The sequence below is a fragment of the Nycticebus coucang genome, chromosome 2 (genome assembly GCF_027406575.1).
Source record: "Nycticebus coucang isolate mNycCou1 chromosome 2, mNycCou1.pri, whole genome shotgun sequence".
NCBI lineage: Eukaryota > Metazoa > Chordata > Mammalia > Primates > Lorisidae > Nycticebus > Nycticebus coucang.
This window is the reverse complement of record NC_069781.1, coordinates 130,259,756-130,280,692: the sequence shown is the minus strand read 5'-3', so window position 1 is coordinate 130,280,692 and position 20,937 is coordinate 130,259,756. Positions and strand designations below refer to the sequence as shown.

The following is a 20,937-nucleotide window of genomic DNA, read 5'->3' as shown; positions in this document are numbered from 1 at the left end:
ATTAGACAGGACCCAAAAAGTAGGTACCATAAAGGAAAAAATTAACAAAAAGCACTTCATCAAAATTGAAATCTGCTGGTTTAAAGACACCATTAAGGGTTAAAATAGTCACAATACAATGGAAAAAATAAAAAAAGAGGGCAGCGCTTGTGGCTCAGTGGGTGGGGCGCAGGCCCCATATGCCGAGGGTGATGGGTTCAGGCCCAGCCCAGGCAAACTGCAACAAAAAAATAGCTGGGCATTGTGGCAGGCGCCTGTAGTCCCAGCTACTTGGGAGGCTGAGGCAAGAGAATCGCCTAAACTCACGAGTTGGAGGTTGCTGTGAGCTGTGATGCCATAGCACTCTTACAGAGGGTGACAAAGTGAGACTCTGTCTCTACAAAAAATAAAAATAAATAAAGACTTCTATCCAGAATACAGAAACATCTCTTACAGCTCAGTAATAAGAAGGCAAACAACCCAATTAAAAATGGGCAAAAAACGTGAACATTTTCCCAAAGACATATGGATAACCAATAGGTAAACGAAAAATGTTTAATATCATGAGCCATCAGAGAAATGCAAATTAAAACTATGAGATACAAGTATACATATAGACAGATACAGACACAGAGATAGAGATAGAGATAAAGACAGAGATATAAATATACCTCCACTAAAAAGGCTAACAACACAAAGTACTGGTGAAGCTCTGAAGAAACTGGAACTCTCATTCGCTAATGGTGGGACTGTAAAATCACACAACTATTCTGGAAAAAAGTGTCACAATTTCTTATAAAGTAAAACAAACACTTATCACATTACCCAGAAATCCTCCCCTTTGTTATTTATCCAAGAAAAATGGAAGTATACGTCCTTACAAAGACTTGTACTCAAATGTTCACAACAGCATCAAACTGGAAATAGCCAAAATGTCCATGGAAGGTGAACGGAGAAACTGCAGTATAAACATAAAAGAAACACTAGTCAACAGTAAAATGGAACAAACTACTCATAGATGAATCCACAAACTGGATGAACCACAAAAACATCCTGCTAAGGAAAAAAAGCCAGACACTAAAGAGCACAGATTGCACTCTATATGTGATTCCACTTAGAAATACATTTGTAAATTTTTGAGCCACCATCAAAGAACACACAAAGATCTACAATTCATAAATAATGAAAGCCACACCTCAACACTGGAAAGCTATACATATATATAAAAAGATTTTTTTATGATTTCACAAAGTTAAAACCAAGAACAATCAGCATTACCTTTAAATCTCAAGTTTTGTCGTCTGTTAAAAGGTGTGGTTTCTATACTTCATAAGCTTAGTTGTGAGAATTAAATAAGCATGTAGTGTGCTTAGTACAGTGGCATATAGCAAAAAAACTCTGTAAGTGCCAAAAAGTACTATGGCTGTTTCTTTAATCATCATTATCATTACAATTATTTATGGGGGACAGATATATCCATAAAGAAATAACTCAGAAAATGGGCAAATAGAGCAAATAGAAAATACCACTTCCAATGGTTCTTTTTTACCTGAAGAAACAAGTCCAAACTGTACAACATTCAAGGAACTCTACAATCTGGCCTCAAGCTTTTTCCCACATCTTCCATTTCTGAAAAGCCCTCCCAATCCAGTCCAACTCTTATCTAATACACAACTCTCATTTTCCTGATTTGACTGTTAAACTGCTCTAAGTGAAGTACCTTTTCCACATTCTGACAATAAAATTTGGTATCTGCTCAAATATCAATTTGTCAACAAAGCATCCCCTGATCACCTCTGAACTCTTCCTTTCCTGAATTCCCTAATCCATCATTACTATATGTCACTTAGTAATTCATACGAGTAATTAATACTGTTTTACCCACCCTAAACCAATACCTCCTTGAAGCAAACAGATCTGTTTAATATGTGTTTCCATTTCAGAATCAACAGCATAGAAACAACAGTTAAAGGAGGTGGGGAAAGAAGGGGTGGCGTCCAAAAGAGAACTCAGGGCGGCAGAGCCAAGGCCATTATTTTGGGGCTATCCATACTTAGAAGTTGAAAGAAAAAAGGGGAGGCGGGATCAGTAAAAAGAAACAATTTTGTCACATGATCATTCAAATGAGGAGCCTGTCAAATCATTATTTAAGGCCTGTGGAAGCTATGAAAAAGAAATGAAAACTCATAAATGAGGTTCCAGTGACAGATAGGCATAGACACTGAGGCATAGATACTAATTGCCTTTAAAAATCATTTGAAAGCCATGTGGCTAACTCCAAAGCTATGCCATTAATAGGAAAAGGTTTTAATTTATATTATGAAAGAATTCTAATTGGGACTTGCCAAATTAAAAATACTATAGAACACCCCAATACGATAAAAATGTTTAAAGTCAATATGCCCCTTAATTCTGGTTGTTATTTTTACAAAAAGAAATGTATAATGACTAATGAAACAAGTCAATTTCTACTCCAACATAAAACACTGACAAAAACTTGATCCCAGAGAAAGAAATGTTCAAAGCTAATAAATATTTTAAAGCAACTGAATTCTAAAACCCAAACATAAAGGACTTAGATATAATTCCAACTTTATGTTAAATTGTTCATGTTAAAAAAAAAACACAGATAAAAAGAATAATGAGAACCAACTAACTTTAGCTACAAAACAGATTCAGTGTCATTGTATTAAACACAATAGTAAGTATAGAGTCAAGGAATAACATCACACCTACCATTATTGGAAAAGAGGAACAAATGTCAAGACTATAAAATAAAACTGAAAAAAAACAAAAGAATAAAAATACAATAGAAAAGAGGTAGTGTAGTTTAAGTTTCAAAGAAGTTAACATCTATTAGACCTGTGGTTCTCAACCTTTCTAATGCCGTGACCCTTTATTACAGTTCCTGTGAGTCATGACCCACAGGTTGAGAACGGCTGTATTAAACCAATTTACAAGTTTACTTTTCCAGAAAACGTCATTATCTTAAATTGGCATTAGAATAAAAAAGTACCAAAGGAAGCCCTTGGCTGAATATAGCCTTATAACTCACTTATGTAATAGTAGAACCATTTCAATTTACATTATAGATACAAACTTTTTAATTAATAACCTTGCTTTTCAGAAAAAAGGTATTAAGACTCTTCCAATAACCCAGAATTAGCATTTACATGCTGTAAGAATGAAGTAAAAGCATCTAAATTAAATTAATTTCTCCTCCTCCAAGATATTTTCTGGAGTCTGTAGCTCACCAGTGGAAGTGGACTGGCTCCGTCTTCGAACTAAAAACTTTATAGAACTGACAAGATGAGTCAATGAATTTCCCCAAACCCCTCAATAAATCAGAGACTTCAGAAAGTGAGGACAATGGTGGTAGCATATCTAAAATTATTCTCCCTAAACCATATTGAAGAAAAAACAAGAAAGGAAATGGAAAATCTACACAAAACCACAATTTCAGCATAGCCTAAAGACAAAGAATGCTGAGACTGCAAAAACATGTATGAGTTAAAAACAGAAAAAAAAAAAATCACTACCTCCCAGCACTTGATCCCTCAAGCTATCACCCACCCCTACTCTGCCATAAGGCTCTGTGGCAAGGAGGCTAAGAATCATTTGGAAAAACCATCAAAAATATAATATTAAACCCACCTTAAATCTAAGAATAGTGGGAAAACATTTAGGCAGATCAGAATACAGACTATAGGGAAAGAATTTCAAAATTCTGGTGATTTAAAGGGCTAAAGCAAAATTTAAATGGCTAGACAACACGTAAGGGAGAACTTTGAAACACACAGCTTCTGGACAAATTAAAAGGGCAAAAGGTGCTGGCCCCATATACTGGAGGTGGTGGGTTCAAACCCAGCCCTGGCCAAAAACTGCAAAAAGAGCAAAAGGGTGAGGAAAGTGTCCTTTGGCACTGCATAGTAAAAGGAAAAAGAAAAATGGGGAAATTAAAGGTCCTACAAAAGGGAGTGAAAGTCTCACAACCTTCTCCAACCATTGAAACAAACAAAACTCACTAAAGTAACAGGACTGTTCTATCCTAACAGAAATGGGACTTGTCAAACTAAAAATACTATACACCTCAATACCATAAAAATGAGCAAAAGAAAAGTTCGGAAAATCAAGAAACAGAATTCAACGCATATCAAGTGGGGAAGCTCTTCCAAAAAACAATTTAAAACAGAGTTGGGGGAGAAAAACAACTACAAGCCAATACTCCAAACAGAATTGAATATATTCAAACAAGCCTTTGAGCATATAAAAACCATGTTGAATCAGATAACTAAAAACTAAAAACACATGGAAAAAATACAAAGAGAAATTAAAAGAGTGGACTGAATTAGGATAAGAAAAAAGTACAAAATTATTATAAAAATAAAGAATAGGTTGGGCACAGTGGCTCACAGGAGGCTGAGGCAGGAGGACTGCTTGACACCAGGAATTCAAGATTAGGCTGAGCAACAGTGAGACCTCATTTCTACAAAAAAATATTAAAAATAGTAGTAATTAGCCAAGAGTGGCAATACATGCCTGTAGTCCCATCTACTTGGAAGGCTGAGGCTGGTTTCCTCTGATAACTCTCCTTCCACAATTTGACAAGCCACAACTCCTAAGACAATGGCATATGCAAACTTCATATATTTTTCATGCTAAAGTGACATGTTTATTACATACTTAGGCATTACTTAAAAATTTAACATATCTATACCACTGTTTTAATTAGGTTTATTGGGTTCCTATCCTTTCTTTTAATGTGTCACTGACAAAGTTTTTGAGTGTTGTCTCTGTAATTTCATCACATGAACCCTATTTTTACTGCATGATTATGCAAAGCACAGTGATTTTTAGGAACACATACGCTGCCTTATAGTAGAACTGACTACAGATGTGTATACACATGTGGCTGAGTATACACACATATAATTCTTAGCTCTGTCTGCTAAGACAGACTATAAAAAAATGATTCTGTAGTAGCAAAATCAGTTTTAGCACCCAGAACTTGGTTTCTAAATGCCATCCTCCAAAAAAAGGACCCAAGCTCTTTGGAAAAGAGGATGATTCCAGGGTTGAAGTAGGTAAAATATGATATGAGTCTGGAGTTTCCTGTAGTAGCAGAAAGAAAGAAAGTACTTTAAAAAAGATGGGAGCATGTTGGGCGGCGCCTGTGGCTCAGTGAGTAGGGCACCGGCCCCATATACCGAGGGCGGTGGGTTCAAACCCAGCCCCGGCCAAACTGCAACAACAAAATAGCCGGGCCTTGTGGCAGGTGCCTGTAGTCCCAGCTGCTCGGGAGGCTGAGGCAGGAGAATCGTGGAAGCCCAAGAGTTAGAGGTTGCCATGAGCTGTGTGACGTCATGGCACTCTACCCGAGGGTGGTAACAGTGAGACTCTGTCTCTACAAAAAAAAAAAGATGGGAGCATGTCAAAAGGACACAGGAACCAAGCAGAAGGAGCTCTCAATAGCCAACTCAGGACAAAATAAGCAATAAAATAAGTGACAGCATCAGGTTACGGTCTACAAAATAAAATACTTTCCTGGATGAGGAAAGAAAAACTAGCTATCATGTGCAATATATACTATTCGGGTAATAGGTACATTAGAAGCCCAAATATCATCCATCACTCTACAATTTATCCATGTAACCAAAACCACTGCATCCCTAAATCTATCAGAATATAAATAAAAATAAAATATATTTGAGTCTGTACTGACATAAATAAATGAATGAATAGTGAGGGAGAAGGAATATCTCTTCATTACAGAGGAATTTCAATTAATAAATGAAAAGGGAACACGTAAACTACCAAATCACCATCAGGTAAATACTACTGGTAGTAACTACTGCAAATAAATTCCACTGATCGATGCTAAAATGAATAGGAAAAGTTTGAAAAGAAAACAAAAATTAACATAGTCTCAAAGTATATCCCTGAAAATTTATCAATTACAAAGTAAAAACTGACTTTATAGGGAGGCACCACCAAATATTAATTAAATGAACAAGATTAACCTCACCAGTAATAAAACATTGATATCATGCACTCCCTGATGTAAAACATACCTCATGATATGGTACCATTACATCAATATATTATCAAAATGTGTAATCCTAAATTAATGATAAGAAAGCATCAGAGAAACCCAAAGTGAAAGATATTCTATAAAATAATGGCCAATACATCTTCCTCAAAAGCATCAAAGTCATAAAGATAAGAAAAGAATGAATTAATATCATGGATGTGAGGAGAGTAAAGATACATAACAAATAAATTTGCAATGTGGGCTCCTACTTTGGAACTCAGAACAGAAAAATGTCATTAAAAATTAAAAGTCTAAGTTCTTTTAAAAGTCTTTAAATTTAGTCAACAGTATCATACTAATATTACCTTCCTGGTAGGTAATTATATCATGGTTATATAAGCTATCCAACATCAGAAGAAGCTGAATGAAGAGTATATGGAAATACTACACAATTTTTGCAAATTTTCTTCAACATTATTCCACTATTTTAAAAAATTTAATGTTCTCATTTACTGGTGGGAATATTTCTTAAAAAGGAATACTCACAACATTAGTTTATACAGACTTACCAAGTGAATCGTGACAATTCCTATGTCAATTCAAAATAATCAATGACATAGTATCTCATCATTTTGTTCCAATGTTAATAACAAATTCATTACACTGAAAAGAATAAACGTTTACAATCATCATTTTGGCTGAGACATAAATTGCAAAAGGTATTGCAGAGTTCAATACCATTTTACAAAGCTTTGAAACATGCAAAACACATTTTGCAGCAAAATATATGACATTTAAAAAAATTAATAAATGAGAAATGTGAATCCAAATTTGAGATAATAATTACCACTGAAGGAGGAAGAAGTATAAGGGAACTGAGAAGGCAGCCACTGCATTCACCCTCTAGCATTCAGTATTACATTATTCACTCTAATTTTTTGTATGCCTGATATATTTCATAATTTTTAGCCACTACTGAAGCTCATTTTTAATACTTGGGGTAATCAGTCTCCTGCTTTGCTTAGGAAGAACATTATTATTTTTGTGAGGGGTTTTTGTTTTTTTGTTTTAGCTTTAAAAATCTATTGATAATACAGTATTTAAAATTTTTTGTTTCTATTTTCCAAGACCAAACACAAAACATCTTGCAATCATCTAAAATAGGGTTCCCTAATTTAGGGCAGACAAGTCCTTATGCTTTTTTATAGATAAATCCTCTCAGTTCCCTGTAACTGTTTTCGCTTCTAAGAGTATATCTGTACATCCCACTCTGACAAAACTCATTTTTTTTTCAGGGCACCTTCTCACAAACAGACCATCTTCTTTCAAATCTGTTCCTACTTCAGTGCTTCCTATTTCAATAAACAGTGCATTCATCCCACCCACGGCTAATCCCCAAACCATAACCTAATCATTGCCCTCTAATCCAGGGGTCCTCAAACTTTTTAAACAGGGGGCCAATTCACTGTCCCTCAGACTGTTGGAGGGCCAGACTATAGTTTAAAAAAAAAAAAAAAACTATGAACAAATTCCTATGCACACTGCACATATCTTATTTTGAAGTAAAAAACAAAACGGGAACAAATACAATTCACACTGCTTCATGTGGCCCGCGGGCCACAGTTTGAGGACGCCTGCATTACTCCTCTTTCTCTTTCACTTTCAACATGCCCTCCATCATTAGGTCCTTTAATTCTTCTCATATGTATCTTTCAAATCCACCTATTTCTTCCACTATCTTCCCACTACCACAGTCAAACCACCTTACCCTTTTCAAATAAGTTGTTGTTAACACTCTCCTAATCATTCTCTCTGCCTACCAGTGTTTACTCTCCCCAAATAATCCTTCACAGTACAAATGAAAGCACATGTAGTGAGAATAAGATGGAGTCAGGCTAGGGCTGACATGACACAGCTGATCTGGTTGGTTTAGGTACTAAGAGACCTTTACCTCATGTCTCCCATTCTTCTTGTTTTGTAAATTCAGCTTTAACCTCAAAATGTGTATATTGAGCAGTTTAGGGCAATTGATACAGGAGATCAACTTTTGAATTAGAAATGTTGCTTTAGGGCAGCACCTGTGGCTCAAAGAGGTAGGGCGCTGGTCCCATATGCTGGAGGTGGTGGGTTCAAACCCAGCCCCAGCCAAAAAAAAAAAAAAAAAAAGAAAGAGAGAAAGAAAAAGAAAATCTGAGCTCTTAATAAAAAAAAAAAAAAAAAAAAAACTGACCAAAAAAAAAGAAATGTTGCTTTAAGTCATAAATTATGACAATTATTGTTTGTCATGGGTTATGGCGATCACTGTTGTTTAAGATAAGTGTTAATTACTGTTGTTTAGGATAAGGGTTAGTATGGTTCTTGCTTTTAACTTTTATGTATAAAACTGTGATTATGAAAATGGAAGAACAGAACAGTCTTGGAGAGGCTACTCTCACTGTTCTCCAGAATTGCTGGCCTTCTGACAAAGTTTGGTGGACCTATCCCCGTCTCTGCATATTGGCTGACAGTGACAGGCAGCCAGACCTTCATCTAATAACACAACCAGCACTATCTTTTTAACTGATTTCCTCCAGATTTAAAATGCTTCAATTTTCCCTAGGATAAAGCCCAAAGCCCTTAACAAAGCTCACAGGCTGTTTGTAATCTAGCTCTTATTTACCTCGTCAGCCTCATCTTTCACTACTCCTTTTGGTGCCTGCCCTCTCCTGCATTTCCTGATTTAGCCATATATTGAATTTCCCCAGAAGCAATCCAAGCAGCATCTCTTGTCCTTAACACAAGTCTGGTAGATTCTATCCTCCTTCTCCACAAGGCTAAGTCCTAGTCACTCTTCAGGCTTCAACCTAGGTGTCACTTCCTCTGGGCTAAATTTTCCTGGCCTTCCTAAAACCGGGTCAATTACTTCTTCCATGCACTCCACAGCACTCTGTACTGAACATATCAAGCACACATAAAACCAAGCAAAATCGTAATGGATTACAAACACGTATATGGTTTGTCCACATTCCTATCTTGACTGGGAAAGCCAAGCCTTGTTCACTTGTAATCACCAGCACCTAGCCCAGTGGACTGAGTAAGGTAATAAGACCAAACAATGAAATAAATGAACACAGTACCACAATGGTTACAAAGAATTTTAACCCAATGACTCTTGGCTAAGGAGTAAAATATTCTTTCTGTTACACCTTGTGGCACTTAATTTCACTTTCATAAACAATTTAATGTTAATTAAGTACACAGCATGTAATACAAAATTTAAAAGGATCCAGATAGTACCTCATCTTGTAATGAAAGTGATGTCCAGAAAGGTTATTACTTTCTAAAGATGACTATAAAATAGCAATGCTGAGGTTAGGTATTTTGATGTTCTTTAATTATATGTTTAAGTATCTAGAATTCAGTTTTTAAAATATTAAAGTTTTTAAAAGTTTTTCATTTCCTCTATGATAGCAAAGTTATTTAAAAAAATATGAATCAACAATTCACTTAAAAGAAAGGTTTCCACCAAATTAACTAAAATGTTACTAACAAGAATTAGGGTAAGAGTAATAAAGATAATATTGAGTTATTATAATAATCATACACTATAAACAACGTATGAGTAGCAACCACATTCCAGGCACTAATGAACATATTTACTGAGAAAGAGGTATAAAGCAGAATTCCTATTCCCAAGAAGTTTAAAACATGTTTTGGAAAACAATATTAAACTAAAGAAGAACTGCAGAATTAAACTAAAGGAAGAACTCAGTGAAAGTAGTTACTTAAACTGTTAACACTTTCAAAGAAAAAGATTTTCTTCTAAGGAGTTTTTGGAATACAAAGAGAAATTAAACTACTCCCTGAGGAATCAGCATAAACTCAAAATTTCTAAAACTTGATAAGCTGACAGAGATCTAAAACAACAAAACTATTATCAATAGCACATCTACTGCCCAGCTTATAAAAAAAAAAAAAACAAAAAATCTTGACACAGTGTCTTATCCTAGAACAATGGTAGGAAAAGCATAAGATGAACCTGGAACATTTTATTGTTCCACAAAGTAAGAAGTGCTCCAAAAATGATGGGGATGTGTCGAAAGCACCAATGACTCACCATGAAGGAGCTCCCACTGACCAAAACTGGGTTAATCTGGAACATCAAAACAAACACCGACAAGTAACTGAGAATAACCTACTTAATAAAAAAGAATATGAATTCATATTGAGATCAAATAAGCAACCAAAAGGAAAGGCTCTTCTTCTCAACAGAACAGAATGCCAACTGATAAATGCAGAAAGAATGATAGTTAGTAAAACACCATTTTGCAAATCATTGTGTAATGATTGATTCAGATAACAATCATCAATGAAAGCTAAAATTACAGGAATGTTTTTTAGGAAAATAGATATTTACACATTTTCAAAGTGTCTCCAGCAGATTATTCAAGAATAACAAAGGAAACGATACCTTTTATAATGAAGAAAACGTGGGGGTGAAACTATGGCTAAGTGGTCCAAGTAAACATCACTAATATGGTCAAACTGACATTATTTGCCTCCTGATTTCCTGCTAAAAATGCATAATCTCAATCTAATTACAAAGAAGCAAAAGGACAAATCCAAACTAATGGACATCCTACAAAACAAAAAGGCTTGAATGCTTCAAAACTACTAATGTCAGAAAAGATCAAATAGGGCTAAAGAACTGTTTCACATTAAAGGATACAGGAGAAACAACAACTAAAAAGCATTGTCTAATACCAGAATGGAAAAGTGCTATTAAAGAATATCACTGACACATCAACTGTACCTTAATAATTGGACCAATGTTAAATATCTTGAATCTACCGTACTACAGTTATGTAAGAATATGTCCTTATTCTTAGGAGATATGATTTAAAGAGATTAGGGGGAAAGGATCATGATGTGTGCAACTTACTCCCAAATGGTTCAATAATAAAAATAATTATTAAAGGCCAGTTGTGGTGGCTCACAGCCCAGCACTCTGAGAGGCCTAGGCGGGTAAACTGCTTGAGCTCAGGAGTTCGAGACCAGCATAAGCAAGAGTGAGGCCCCCCGTCTCTAAAACTAGCTGGGCATTGTGGCAGGTGCCTGTAGTCCCAGCTACTTGGGAGGCTAAGACAAGAGGATCACTTGAGCCCAAGAGTTTGAGGTTGCTGTAAGCTATGATGCCACAGCACCCTACTGAGGGTGACACTCTGTCTCAAAAAAAAGAAATTTAAGAGGGGAAAAGAAGGAAAAAAGGAGAAAAGGAAAGTAGGAGAAAGGGTATCTAGATAGTGGATTCCTGATATTACACGACCATACATGATACGTTCACTGACATTATGTATTTAAATGTGGCCTCCTTGTCAGTGAAGTACACAGTGCATCAACACAGCATCTCCATTTATCTCTGTACACACATCTGTGATGTTTTGCTGGTGACTTTAACTAAATTTGCATCTTTGACATGCTCCAAAGATGTAATCAAGAAGCTTCAAAATATAAATAAAATATTAATGTTTCCAGACTTTATGGATGCTCTACAAATATAAAAAAATGATTTGCAAATGTTATTAATTGCTAAATCTAAGTGACAGGTATATATGGGAGTTCATTGCACTATTCTTGCAACTTTTCTCTAAGTTTGAATTTCTTCTAAAGTAAGTTTAAAAAAATCTTCTGCTAATACCAAAACTTTACTTTGGGGAAAGTAAGCTATTTCTGGAAAAAAAAAAAAAAAAAAAAAAAAAAAACCTTAATTCCTAGATTCTCTCCCTTTCCCTTCATAATCTGTACCATCAAATTAGGTTTAACACCATTAAGAAAAAGGTTTTCAGTATCAGAATAAACATTTTGCCAAAGTAGGCCTAACTCACAAATAGGATATGTTCCAAAAGCCCATTTGTAACTCAACTGTTAGAAAACGTGAATGATTTTCACTACTACAAATGGTGGCTGGATTCCTCCTGTTGTCTACAAAAGCCCTTTAATAAATCTTCCTTAGCAATGTAGCTGAATTAATAGTGTATTTCCTGTATACTGTGTTAAATTGCACAAGCACCCCCCCCACACCCACTTGGAGCTTTTCAGAAATAACATGTAAAACTAGCAGAATAAACCGGAGGGAAAGAACCAGGATGGGAAGATACTGGTTAGTAAGAAACAAAAGGGGTATGGACCTTGGACAAGATAGCTACACCCTGCCCAGCAAAAAGGGCAAAATGAAATTGCCACTTGTATTCCACAGCTCTCAGATTCCTGCCATATTCCTATGTTAATATGCATGCAAAATACATAAGGTAGATCTATAATCTGGAAAGTATCTTTATAATTTCTGAAGTCTGATTTGGGCATCTAGTCTGTGGTTGATTATTTCAGTTGATTAGGGCCAACTTCCACTCAATTCAACATTTAATGAGAAAGAATTCACTATGTAACAAATTAAGCTGGTAGATACTAAATATACAAAAAGCTAGTACTTGACACAGGAATTTAGCCTAGCAGGAGAGAATGGCATCAATTATAATACTCTGAATACCCTGAAATGGGATTTACTCTACAAATAGTGTATGTATCAAGGTTTTGGAAGTACACAAGAGCAAGAGAAAGAAACTTGTCTAGAGATTAAAACTGGTATCACAGATGAAATGACATTTCAGCTAAGACTTAAAGGATAAACAGTTCAATAACTATATGAATATACAGAATGCAAGAGAGCATTCTAATCAGTGGCAAAAACACAAAGATACAGAAGCATCAAATATCTATTGACTTCCAAGTGCCAGGCTATAGCTAACAGCTATAAACAAAACAAGGCCTCTGCCTTCATGGAGTTTACATTCAGGTAATGGAAAAATGCCATGAATAAGCAATAACCAAATAAACCAGATATTTACAAATTATAACAAGTGTCTTTAAGGAAAACAATCTGTGTGAGAGAGTAAACTGATGGAATGCAACAATGAACAGGATGGTCAGAGCTGGCCTCTGAGTGAAGAAGTGAGTTTTGGGTCAACTTCCAAAGGGTGTGGCCAAGTCTACCATTTGAAGAGCATCCCAGCAGATAATACAAAAAGTGCAGAAGGGCTCAGTACCTGTGACTCAAGCGGCTAAGGCGCCAGCCACATACACGTGAGCTGGCGGGTTCAAATCCACCTTGGGCCTGCCAAACAACAATGACGGCTACAACCAAAAAATAGCCAGGCATTGTGGCAGGCACCTGTAGTCCCCAGCTACTTGGGAGGCGGAGGCAGGAGAATTGCTTGAGCCCAGGAGTTGGAGGTTGCTGTGAGCTGTGATGCCAGAGCACTCTACCCAGGGCAACAGCTTGAGGCTCTGTCTCAAAAAAAAAAAAAAAAAAAGTGCAAAAGGATCTAAAGAGGAAAAAATATACAGGGCTTAAGAAACACTAATGGGCCTTTGTGGCTGACATCCAGTAAATGGGAAAAATGATGAGGAGAAAAATCATTCAGGCCATTGTTAGATTTTAAACAAAGAAATGATTTAATCTAATTTAAGCTATTAAAATGACCCCTAGGGCTTTTGTGTGAAAAAAGAACTTGTGTGGAATAAGAAACGAAATAAGAAGTTCACTTAAGGGACTACTATAATATTTCATACAAGAGATAATAATGATGGCTTAGAATAAAGAGGTGGCAATGAAGACTAAGAGTGGATTGGCTGAAGATAAACTGAAGGTACAAGATTTGTGGATGGGTAAGATTTGAGGAAAAAGTAAAGAATCAAGAATGATCCCTTGAATTTCTGGCTTGAATACTGCCATTTCCTAAGATAGGGAAGGCCAGCAGAGACACCAAGGTTTAGAGGTGGGAAGAAAGAAGGAGGCTAGAGAAGAAGAAAAATAGCTGTATTTTAGCCAAATAACAAATATTATATTTGCGATTCCAACTAGATTTCTAAGTGGGTATTAAGCTCAAGAAAATTCTGGGCTAGAGAAATAAAAGTGAGAGTCACCAGTATGGAAACACATGACTTCTCCAGGGAACAGCAAACAGATAGCCTTGACTAGGCCATAGAAACTAAAGTGTAGTAGTGGCTGACAATGAAAATGGAATCATAAAGTGAGCAATGACTAATAACAGCAATAGTAGTGGAGTAATGATAGCAGTGGTAAGGGGAAAATTAATGCAGACTATGTACAAAGCACCGCACTTTATAATATGCATCCCATTTAATCCTCTCAACAAGGGTATGGAACACATCATGTTATAATTACTACTTCATACACCCACCAAACTTCAAAAAGACTGAGAAGGGGCTCGGCACCTGTGGCTCAAGCGATTCTACCACATACACCTAAGCTCTACCACATACACCTGAGCCAGCAGGTTCAAATCCAGCCTGGGCCCACCAAACAACAATGACGGCTACAACCAAAAAATAGCCGGGAGTTGTGGCAGGCGCCTACAGTCCCAGCTACTTGGGAGGCGGAGGCAGGAGAATTGCTTGAGCCCAGGAGTTGGAGGTTGCTGTGAGCTGTGATGTCACAGCACTCTACCCAGGTCGACAGCTTGAGGCTCTGTCTCCAAAAAAAAAAAAAAAAAAAAAAGCTGAGAAGTAAATAAGAACAGAGTAAGTAGTGTAGCTATTCCAATTTAGGCAATCTGATTTCAGAGGACAATCTCTGATCCCTTACAATAATATTTCTCTTCTGAGCTTACATGCCTTGCTCCCTACCCCCAAGAAGAAATGACATGTAGGTCTAAACTTCAGAAATGTAATTTCAGCCTTTATGTAGAAAACAAACTGGTCGGAGTAAGGATGAGAGGTGAAACAGGCAAATACAGGATTACTCTATTTAAGAGCATCTTGTTTTAATAAGCCCAAAAGTTACAAGTTACCGTACCAAGTTAAAGGGGAGGCAAACCTTTGTTGCCATGGTCACAAATTATACTGCAAATGAATCCAAGTCAACTTGTACATGCATGCTTCTGGTCACAAAATAACCATGCAAAAAGGTCCGGTTCAAATTTACTGTCAGTTACCAAAAACATTTCTCAAAACATTTAACTTAATTAATTGATGAGTTAAAAAAAACCCACAGATTAATGTTTATATTTTTGCATAAAGAAATAAAATCAGTATTCAAGATAACCATAAAAATATGTCCCAGGGTTGATATTAGTTTAATTAATTAATGTCTGTTTTTAACCTATGTTAACAATTCTTCTGGCTTTCAGCACCGTCAGTTGTTAAACAGGTGATGAAATAAATTACCTACCATCGTGCAATGTTCAAATATGGAATTCCATTTCATGAAGGAGCTTATAATTTCATCTCAAATGACTACTAAGACAATATTACATATTAAAGTCAGTAGATATCAATTCAGTAAACATGAACACTAATTATTAAAATCTATAAATAACAAAATATCTATATAAAAATACAGTACTTATTAAATATCAACATATATCCTATGCTATGAATAAGACTTAAATAATTATGAGATTTATACTCTTAATTATAATAAACTAGACGCAAGGTCCACTTACTATAGAATACACAGATATAGTATGCACAGATAAAATCATTTCATTTCACAGACCAGATAATATGAAATATTAAAAAACTATAGATTACTACTAAACAAAATTATTTTTAAATATAGCTATTCCAGGTAGATTAAAAAATATTTTTCTAATTTTAAATTATAAATACCTTATCTTGAAGACAACTCCCCCAGATAATCCCTAAAACAGAGAGCCATGGCGAGATGGCCCATGCCTGTTAATCTTAGCACTCTGGAAGGCTGAGGCGGGTGGACTGCTTGAACTCACAGGTTCCAGACCAGCCTGAGTTAAGAGTGAGACCTTTGAGATTAGCTGAGCAAGTGCGAGATCCCATCTCTAAAAAAAATAGCTGGGCATTGTGCATGTGGCGGGCACTTGTACAAGGTTGTTGTGAGCTATGACAGCACAGCCCTCTACCCAGGGCAACAAAGTGACACTTTGTCAAAAAAAAAAGGCTCAGAGACCATAGCACAGTTGTTATGGTGCCAGCCACATACACATAGGCTGGCGGGTTCGAACATGGCCTGGGCCAGCTAAACAACAGCAGCCTCAAAGGGGGAAAAAAAAAAAAGCCAGGCATTGTGGTGGGCGCCTATGGTCCCAGCTGCTTGGGAGGCTGAGGTAGGAGAATTGCTTGAGCCCAGGAGTTGGAGGTTGCAGTGAGCTGTGATGCCACATCACTCTACCAAGGGTGACAAAGTGAGACTCTGTTTCAAAAAAACAAACAAAAATCCCTAAAAAACATAATTAAATGAAAAGTAGAGAAACTACTTACGTTTAATTCTAATTTTTAAAATATTCATGTATGTTTGGGGGAGATTTTGAAGATCAGAAGCAAACTATGATTGCAAATTAAAAACCTAATGTAGAACAGCCAATTAAACATCGTATGTATAATCTGACAATGAATTTAATACACTGGGATATTTTATTCAAAACAAATACATGAGCATTATTCTGTATTGACACACAAAGTCTTTCTGGTGACAAACACTAGGGTAGGAGACTAGGCAAGGTACCTATATAATCTTCATGGGAAAGTAGAGATGAAAGCAGGAAGAGATCCAGGAAGATCAAGCAATGTGCATTTTTGTACATTAAGCCTCAGGCAGTGTGCTAGAAACTTTTACACTTAATTCTAACTCCACAGGGCAGGTGGTGTAATTCCACCCCATTTTACAGAAGATTATTTCATAACTATGTCAGTAGTTGAGCTGGAATCTGAATTAAGTCCAGACTACAAAGTCATGTGTTACCTTGCATAAGGTTATCTAGTTGAAGAATTGATATGATTCACATATTTATAGTTTTCTTATTTCTTAAACATTAACAGAGAAGGCACTCATTTCTCAATTTACTAAGAATGTTCATGGATTTCCTTTGTACTCCAGCAAAAAGCAACGGTGATCATTTCCAATCTATAAAAAACGGTATTAACACTGCCCTGCCACTGATAAAAGAAAATCTGAGCTGGACTTTATAACATTCATATGTACCATATTTTTGTAAACAAAAAATGAGGGCCTGATCTGATTACTAGACAAAATATCTGAAATTATAAATGCCTCAGGAAATCCAGGACCATCATCACTGTGTTACACTAAACTTTTCTTGCCAGATGAAAAACAGCAAAGGGAGGGAAAAAGATGGCTTTCCAAAAGTGATGAACAAGCACCCTATTTTTTAATAATGAATTTGCTTATGGCTTCTTCCTTATACAAATCTACTGAAAAGATTTAACTAAACTGCTTCAAACTTTACAATTGTGTTCTAATGTACATTTTCATAATTATTTAACCACTCTGAGAAAATAGTTTAATATTTCTCTCTTTGGTAGCCAAACAACTAATAGGTAACACTGCTATTACCTGAATATTAAATTAACTGCACTCTACTCTATTAGAAAACACAAAGTTTTAATGAAATTGCTTTGAAAATATAACATCACAATTTGAAACAACATTTTTAACAAATTATTTCTAACTGCATTTACAAAAAAATAAAATCATTGTCACACAAACGCATTATAGAAACAAAAAAACTTCTAAGAATACAGAAGGAAATAATTCTCAAACCATAATTCAACATGGTGACTACAGTATAATTTCTGAGGCTCAATGAGCTTTTTTTCCTTCCCTGTGGACAACCCACAATAATTTACTTTAAAAAAAACTAGTGATAACAAGTAAAGAGTTAGGTATAATTTTAACACCTTTGTTCCAATATGAATAAAACTATAAAGTGTAAATTAAATAAAATAGATAAGCGAGTAACTGTTTAGAAAATTCACTAGTAATTCGCAATCACTGACTGGTCTAATAAGTATCTATTGGAAGCACTCTTCCTACATAATTGTTAATCTAGAGTCTCAAACATTCAAATCACCAGTTTTAGCTCCTTAGAGTACTTTCATTATTATAACACCATTATAGCCACATTTTTGCAACAATACTGAGAATTAAAATAAGAATGATTCCATTGTTGATCCATCATCATATATAAAAAATACTAATCCTAATGTTTTATATCTAACATATAGACATGTAGGTATTACAACTGAAATAATTTATGTCATCTACTTCAGTGGGAAGACAATTTTGTCTCCCTAAAACAAATGTTGCCATTTACAAGAAAACAAAAATAAAGGTTGAGCTCTCCAAAAATAAACAAAAACAAAATTAAAAAGTACATACAAGAGCCATCATGCACAATAGTTATTTTTATCCCCATTTCCTAGATTCATATGAAAAGAAATGTTTATGTTTTAAAAAATCTCTTTTGTTTACCTTTCCACAGACTGTTCAAGTACTGCCAAGGTAACATAGATTTTAAAACTGACAACTAGAGTACTTCGCAGTTGCCAAAACAACGCAGCTGGATTCTTAAAGGGAAAGTACCCTTGTGCAATGTACACCTAATTACAGCTTTAGAGAACTTTCTCTTCATATAGTAATAGATGATACAAGACGCAAAGGAGACATATTGTGCTAAAAACTTGAAAAATGTTAGACAGTATTTGTTTAAAATTACATATATTATTGTTATATATCACAGCAGGCATTTCTAATCACACACTTAGTGGAATCTCCATCTCACCGTAAAATGCAATTCAGGTTAACACTATGTTGTTGTCAATCTACACAGTTTTCCCTACTGGCCCATAACAAGAGGCTCGTTTCATAGCTCAGGAATCTATTTCAGGTCTGAGCAACAATTTTATAGTTACACTTTTACAGAGGAAAAAAAAAAATCTAATTCAGAAATGCTCACCTTTCCCAAACTTGTTTGCACTATCTCACTCACTTTAACCCTCACTATTTAAATACATGAAATCGAACCAAAAGGCAAAGTTTCTAGCACACAAAACCCTCCCTGCGTGCTGGGATTCCTTGGATGGCAGAGGGCAGCCAGTGGTCCTTCTAGCAGCCTCTCGGTCCCCGCGAAGTGTCTCTGCGCGGCCGGACGTCCGCAACCGCAGGTGCCCCCGGCCAGCCCCACATACCGACCCCAACACTGACATCTACACACACACAGAGTCAAGACCTAAATGTTCTGCCGGGCTAAACCCACCTTCTCCCAAAGCAAAAGTGACGGAACTTCTTTAAGTCCAACAAGGCAGAACGCCCCTCGCAAGCACTGGGGGCAAATCCCTTTGGGAAGACCCCTGGCCTCAGAGGACAGCGAAAAGTAAAGAGCCCTTGGGCGTACAACCCCGGAGAAACTCAAAGGGCCCCGAAGCAGCTCAGGGGTCCCGAAGAACTCCAACTTTCAAGAAAAAGAAGTGCACCATCACCCCCCAGCTCCAAGCGCGATGCACTCACTAAGAGGCTGCTATTGGCGAGCCCGCGCGACCAAGCCTCCCCCAGCCCTTCCCACAGAGCCCGCTTCAGACCCCCCGGGCCCGCCCTCGGGGTACCCAGCCCCCACCTCCCGGGGCGCACCGACCCTGAACACCAACCTCGATTCGACCACCCCTCGCGACCTCCCGGCACCCTACCCACCATGCCGCCGTGCGCCCGCGACCCTGACCCCCTCTCAACCCGACGTGGCCTCGGCCTAGGGTCCAGTGAGCCCCGAGGTCGCTCGTCCTCGGCCGCACCGCCCCCCTCCCCAACACCCCACCCCTTACCCCTACCCGGCCCCCTCGCGGAGACACCGCCCCCTACAGCAATGCCGACCCACGGATCGAGCCCCGCCACTCGCGGCCCTCACCGTGTCTCCAGTGCAGCTGCCGGGCGCACACGCCGCAGCCCGGGCCCGCCACCAGAGCTCCTTGCCGCCCGGAGCCGCCTCCTTCAGCCCGGGACTCGCCGGGACACCAGCGCACGGATTCCCACACCAGGGCTATTTTTAGGAGCCAGGCCCCGGCCAGACCGGAACTCGTTCCTCTCGATGCGCGTGCGCACTATGCCGGTCGCCTCGGTGTCCCTCCGCTGGGCTTGTCTTTCCCTCCCTTCTCGGCTCCCTTTTTCGCTTCTCCCCTAGGTTTCTTTTCAGGTTTCTTTTATCCTTTTGGTACGTCCTAGAGTACTTGCAAAGACAAAAGTGCGGGCAAACAAAGTCACACTGTTAGGAAGCGAGCGCTATTCCACAAGGACGTGGGGGCGGACTATGTTTTTCCGGGTGGGTGAGGAGACTATCACCCTGCACAGGAAGGAGATGACGGTGGTTTGGCGCTGGGACTGCAGGCTGGACCTCGCTTCTCTCTGAAAGACCGACTTCTCCTGGGTGGGATACTGGTCACTTGATGAGGGTCTGGGCGCCTCCCTGGGCGGGGCAGACCAGCGGCGTTGCGCCCTACCACCCTTCCCTCCCCCGCCGCTGCCTTCCAGACCAGCCCCCGGGAGCCGAAGCCGGGAGCGGTCTTACTGACGCGGCGCGTGGCCAATAGCCGCGCGTGGTCTGCGGCTCCAGCCAACCCGGGGCGTCGGGGGCGGAACTCCCGGGGGCGGGGCCCGGGCGCCAGTCCGGCAGTCGCCTGGAGTCCTGGGCCAGGCAAGTCCTGCGGGACGGCCAAGACGCCCACCCCTGCCGCTGTCTTGGGGTCGCGACCAGCCCTCTTCTTCGGAGCACACTTGGCCTCCCCATATGTCTGCTCGCCACGCCCGCGCCTACGCCCTCATTGTGGTCAGGGCCGCACCTGTGCTTGCTCCTGGGCAGCAGCCAGGTCACCCTCACTGAACAAGCATAATGGGATCCTCGTCCCTGGGGCGCCGCGGCGGCTCTGAACCGGCCCAGAAAGGACGGCACTGGAAGGGACCCGAAAGACTAAGAGACCATTTCTGGCCGGCCAGCCAACCTGTCAACTCTCAGGAGAGAAACAACCTAGTTATCTTGACTATAAAGAATAGTAGCTGGTATGCCTTAGCAGCTAAACTATGCGACTAACATTTTGCACATGATACT

The 20,937-nt window shown here is 38.3% G+C and overlaps 1 protein-coding gene across 14 annotated transcripts in view; it reads right to left on the bottom strand.

Moving 5' to 3' along the window:
- Window positions 1-20,350, bottom strand: part of MEF2A (myocyte enhancer factor 2A) — a 145,040-nt gene extending 124,690 nt beyond the window's left edge. For 3 of the 14 annotated variants that reach the window (XM_053581831.1, XM_053581817.1, XM_053581819.1), the window contains exon 1: window positions 19,744-20,349. The gene's annotated coding sequence lies outside the window, so the exon portion shown is untranslated. Of the gene's footprint in view, window positions 1-860; window positions 938-4,392; window positions 4,466-6,579; window positions 6,645-10,106; window positions 10,143-19,101; window positions 19,394-19,476; window positions 19,500-19,532; window positions 19,557-19,743 lie in introns of those variants that run through there. The other 11 variants (XM_053581826.1, XM_053581814.1, XM_053581810.1 and 8 more) reach the window with 10 other exon arrangements.
- Between the last annotated feature and the right edge of the window lie 587 nt (window positions 20,351-20,937).